This window comes from Mobula birostris, chromosome 29 (assembly GCF_030028105.1).
Source record: "Mobula birostris isolate sMobBir1 chromosome 29, sMobBir1.hap1, whole genome shotgun sequence".
Taxonomy (NCBI): domain Eukaryota; kingdom Metazoa; phylum Chordata; class Chondrichthyes; order Myliobatiformes; family Myliobatidae; genus Mobula; species Mobula birostris.
In genome coordinates this window covers 37,585,356-37,591,355 of record NC_092398.1, presented here as the reverse complement: position 1 = coordinate 37,591,355, position 6,000 = coordinate 37,585,356, and positions in this window count along the sequence as shown.

Sequence of the window (6,000 nt, the reverse complement as noted above, 5' to 3'; positions counted from 1 at the left end):
CTCTCCACCTCTCTCACGTTACCCCCACGTTCCATCTCTCTCTCTCTACCCCCACTCTCCATCTCTCTCTCTATTCCCACTCTCCATCTCTCTCTACCCCCACATTCCATCTCTCTCTCTACTCCCACTCTCCATCTCTCTCTACCCCCACTCTCCATCTCTCTCTCTCTCTACCCGACTCTCCATCTCTCTCTCCACGCCCAGTCTCCACTTCTTTCTCTCTCTCTCTCTACCTCCACTCTCCAACTTTCTCTCTCTACCCGCACTCTCCATCTCTCTCTCTCTACCCCCACTGTCCATCTCTCTCTTCCCCCACTGTCCATCTCTCTCTCTCTATCCCCACTCTCCATCTCTCTCTCTACCCCCATGTTCCATCTCTCTCTCTACCCCCACTGTCCATCTCTCTCTCTTCCCCCACTCGCCATCTCTCTCTCTACCCTGAATCTCCATCTCTCTCTCTCCACACCCAGTCTCCACTTCTTTCTCTCTCTCTCTACCTCCACTCTCCAACTTTCTCTCTCTCTACCCTCACTCTCCATCTATCTGTCTGCACCCACTATCCATCTCTCTCACGTTACCCTCACATTCCATCTCTCTCTCCACCCCCAATCTCCACCTCTCTCTCTCTACCCCACTCTCTACCTCTCTCTATCCCACTCTCCATTTCTTCCTCTACCCTACTCTCCATCTCTCTCTCCACCCCGTCTCCACCTCTTTCTCTCTCTCTCTACCCCCACTCTCCATCTCTCTCTCTTCCCCCACTCTCCATCTCTCTCTCTCTACCCGACTCTCCATCTCTCTCTCCACGCCCAGTCTCCACTTCTTTCTCTCTCTCTCTCTCTCTCTCTCTCTCTACCTCCACTCTCCAACTTTCTCTCTCTCTCTACCCCCACTCTCCATCTCTCTCTCTCTACCCCCACTCTCCATCTCTCTCTCTCTCTGCCCCTACTCTCCATCTCTCTCTACCCCCACTGTCCATCTCTCTCTCTCTACCCCCACTCTCCATCTCTCTCTCTACCCCCACTGTACATCTCTCTCTTCCCCCACTGTCCATCTCTCTCTCTACCCCCACTGTCCATCTCTCTTCCCCCATTCTCCATCTCTCTCTCTACCCCCACGTTCCATCTCTCTCTCTTCTCCCACTGTCCATCTCTCTCTACCCCCACTGTCCATCTCTCTCTCTACCCCCACTGTCCATCTCTCTCTCTACCCTGAATCTCCATCTCTCTCTCCACGCCCAGTCTCCACTTCTTTCTCTCTCTCTCTCTCTCTCTACCTCCACTCTCCAACTTTCTCTCTCTTTACCCTCACTCTCCATCTATCTGTCTGCACCCTCTATCCATCTCTCTCTTCCTACCCACAATCTCCATCTCTCTCACGTTACCCCCACATTCCATCTCTCTCTCCACCCCCACTCTCCACCTCTCTCTCTCTCTATCCCACTCTCTACCTCTCTCTATCCCACTCTCCATTTCTTCCTCTACCCTACTCTCCATCTCTCTCTCCACCCCATCTCCACCTCTTTCTCTCTCTCTACCTCCACTCTCCATCTCTCTCTTCCCCCACTGTCCATCTCTCTCTCTCTCTAACCCCACTCACCATCTCTCTCTTCCCCAGTCTCCATCTCTCTCCCTACCCTTGATCTCCATCTCTCTCTACTCCCATTCTCCATCTATCTGTCTACACCCACTATCCATCTCTCTCCCTACCCACAATCTCCATCTCTCTCTACCCTCCACTATCTACCTCTCTCTCTGCCCCCACTCTCCATCTCTCTCTACCACAAGTTTCCATGTCTCTCTCCACCCCCCACTCGCCACCTCTCTTGCTCTATCCACACACTCCATCTCTTTCTCTCTCTCTCTCTACCCCCACTCTCCATCTCTCTCTCTAACCCCACTGTCCATCTCTCTCTCTACTCCCACTCTCCATCTCTCTCTCTACCTCCACTCTCCATCTCTCTCTCTACACCCACTATCCATCTCTCTCCCTACCCACAATCTCCATCTCTCTCTCTACACTCACTATCCATCTCTCTCCTACCCACAATCTCCATCTCTCTCTCTCTTCCCCACTCTCCATCTCTCTCTCCACCTCGTCTCCACCTCTTTCTCTCTCTCTCTACCTCCACTCTCCATCTCTCTCTTCCCCCACTGTCCATCTCTCTCTCTCTCTACCCCCACTCTCCATCTCTCTCTCTTCCCCCACTCTCCATCTCTCTCTGTTCCCCCACTGTCCATCTCTCTCTCTACCCCAACTCTCCATGTCTCTCTCCACCCCCCACTCGCCACCTCTCTCACTCTATCCACACACTCCATCTCTTCTCTCTCTCTCTACCCCCCACTGTCCATCTCTCTCTCTTCCCCCACTGTCCATCTCTCTCTCTACCCCCACTGCCCATCTCTCTCTCTTCCCCCACTGTCCATCTCTCTCTCTGCCCCCACTCTCTCCACCTCTCTCACTTTATCCCCACGTTCCATCTCTCTAACCCCCCTCTCCATCTCTCTCTCTACCACCGGTCTCCAATTCTCCCACTGCCCCCACTCGCCACCTCTCTCTCTGCCCCCACTCTCAATCTCTCTCTCTGCCCCCACTCTCCATCTCTCTCTCTTCCCCAGTCTCCATCTCTCTCCCTACCCTCGATCTCCATCTCTCTCTACTCCCATTCTCCATCTATCTGTCTACACCCACTATCCATCTCTCTTCCTACCCACAATCTCCATCTCTCTTCCTACCCACAATCTCCATCTCTCTCTCTACCCCACCATCTACCTCTCTCTCTGCCCCACTCTCCATCTCTCTCTCTACCACAAGTTTCCATGTCTCTCTCCACCCCCTACTTGCCACCGCTCTCACTCTATCCACACACTCCATCTCTTTCTCTCTCTCTCTCTTCCCCCACTGTCCATCCCTCTCTCTACCCCCTCCATCTCTCTCTTCTCTCTCTGTCCCTCTTTTGCCCTCTCTTTACCAGCCTACCCCTGCTCTATTCCCCACTCCCCTCTCTGTCCCCAACTCCCCCTCTCTCTTCTGCCCACTCTTCCACCTCTTCCTCCCCTTCTCCCCTCTTCTTCCCCTTCCCCTTCTCCTTCCATTCTCTCCCACACTGTCTCCCCTACTCTCTCCATCTCTGTACCCTCTCTCCTTCCTCTATCTTCCCTCCCCTGCTCTTCCCCCTCCCCTATCTCCACTCTATTTCACTTATCTCTCTCCACACCCCCATCACTCTCCCCTTCTCTTCGCTCTCCCATATTTCTCACTCTCTTGCCCCTCCTCCCCTCTCCCCCTGCCTTGCCCCTGATCGTAGCAAGGGGAGAGGGTATGTCCTGATTGTGAGGGTCCTTAATGTAGAGATGTCCTCGATGGTGGGGATGTTTGTGCCCATAATGAAACTGGTTGAGTTTACAACCCTCTGCGCCTCTTGCAATCTCCTGACCAGCCAGAGACGCAACCAGTTCTAATGCTCTCCACTGTACATCGGTAGAAATTTGCTGGAGTTTTCGATGACTTACCAGTCTCCTCAAGCTCCTCATGAAGTAGAGCTGCTGATTCTTCGTGATTCTGTCAATGTGTTCAATCCTCTGACATGTTGATGCCTCAGAACTTGAAGTTTCCACCTTGAAATGAATTGAATTAATTTTTCCAATAAACTGTGTGTGTGTGTGTGTGTGCGCACAAGAATATGCTTCAGTGAGGCACTCACAAATGACGTGGTGGTGTGATAATATATGCATTCCTGCACTTTTATATATAACTGTAATTAATTATGTAAGCAAAGAATGCTTAAACAATATATTAAAAGTTACTGAAATACTGCTGAAATATTAAATACACAACACTCTTCCCTGTTTAGCTATACACTCCAACTCACTAGAGAATTATCTCAACTATCTGCACAGTATAGTATAAAACACAAGTACTGTATAGACATCCACAGCATCGGAAATTTTAAATTGTCCATTTGGGGCTAAATAGTTAATCACCATGGAGGATTTCTTACTCTTGTGAGAAAACATTTTTCTTGACAAGTGGTGGAGTGAAGAGGGTTTCTCTCTGCTTGCCAGGTGAGACTTGTGGCTGTGGAAGAACCTCAGTTTCTGGGGCCTTCTCCATGGTGATTGGAGGTGTTTACTCTCAGGTTCCAGGAAGTGGAACTCCTGACAGCTCTGGACCATTAGATATAGGAACATTTCTTTTGAATCTGTTGGCATCCCAAACAATGCATAGCAAACCTTTCAAATTTCTGATCCCAGACCTGCAGACAGAGCTTTGAGCTAATGCTTCCATGTTGACCACACCTAGATGACTGGCATGTAGCTCCTCCAACACTTTGGCTCTCAGCTTGACTGGTACGACAACGCTCTCAATCCCCACATAAGGCAATCACAGTCAAGGGGAAGTTCAGCCCGACGCTGGTAAAAATGGAGGAACTGGAGTTTCTGTTGCACATTCCAGCCATCTGAGGTGGCCGTATAGACCTGAGACCGTCTCGGGTCTTTTCTGGTTTCTCTTCGGATCCTCTGTGCCATAATAGAGAGACTTTGATTTGCCTTAGAGGAGTATTCTCTTTTGTAAATTTTTCAGGTATTTTCTTTTCCAAAGGGAAATGGGACAACCCGTAGCATTTCCATGATGAGTTGTCCTCTTGAATTTGATCTTGTAATTGTGTCGTACAAGAAACAGAGCCCACCCCTGCATTCGTGCTACTGCTGTTAGTGGTCGGAAGTGGTAATGAGGGTGAACTCTCTCCCATTCAATTACTGCATGAGATGTTTTACAACCCAAACCAGACTCAAGGCCTCTCTGTCAATCTGTGCATAATTTTTCTCTGCAGCGGTAAGTGGCTTTGGGGCATTCATTTCCATCACTTATAACGTGACACGATTGCACCTACACCATAAGGTGAGGCATACAGACAAGCTTCACTGCACAATGTGGATCATAATGTGTGAGTAAAGTGTCTGATGTCACCATTTCCTTTGCCCTTTGGAAAGCCAACTCACACTGCTTTGTCCATTGCCATTTTTTCCCGAACTGTAGTAATGGGTTTAAGGGGAGAAGCACAGTAGCCAGGAACCTGTTATATCAATTGGCAAATCCTAGAAAGGACCACAACTGTGACACGCTCTTTGGCCTTGGGGCATCCACCATTGCTTGAATTTTCTCAGCACACTTGCATAATTCTTGTGTGTCAATGGTGTGACCACAGTAACCGATGTTTGATTTAAAGGATTCACACTTGTGGCATTGTGTTCTGAACCCATAACCTTCTAATCTTTTTAACACTATTTTGAGATTTTGGAGATGTCCCTTGTCATCCTCGTTGGTAACAATGACGTCATCAAGGCCCATAGCTTTCTGCCAGATTCAGGTACAGATGCTACTCCAAGAACAAGCCTATTGTAGCAATGAAGCTCCTTGTGAGTATTAGTGGTGAGAAGCAGGACTCTTCCTCTTTCTCCATCTGCAGGTTGGCCTCAGTGAAGTCCATTTTGCTGAAGTATCTCCCTCCAGAAAGATTTGCAAAAATATCCCCTATCCTGGGCAGAGGGTATTGATCTACTTTCAGTACTGGGTTGATGGTGACCTTAAAATCACCACAGATCCTGACAGACCCATTCTTCTTGGCTACTGGAAACATTAGCATTGCCAATGGGCTCCACTCAGCCAACCTTGGAAAGAATTCCTTCAGCCTCCATGCAATCTAGCTCACTGGCTACTTTATCGTGGATGGTTTAAAGAACTGGATGGGCTTTGTTAAACTTAGGTATGGCATTTTCATTTAACACTATTTTACCCTTGCTATGTTTGAGTTTTCCAAAGCCATTCTTTAAAACTGCTGTGATATGCATTGGACTCATAAGCCACTTGAGAGCCCATAAATAGATCAACAGAACAGACCTCGAGGGATAGCCACGATGGAGGTATCATCCAGCACCTTTCTAAATTCACTCTAATGCAGGGGATGTGGCCAATTGAGTTGCATTTGTCTCAGCCAAT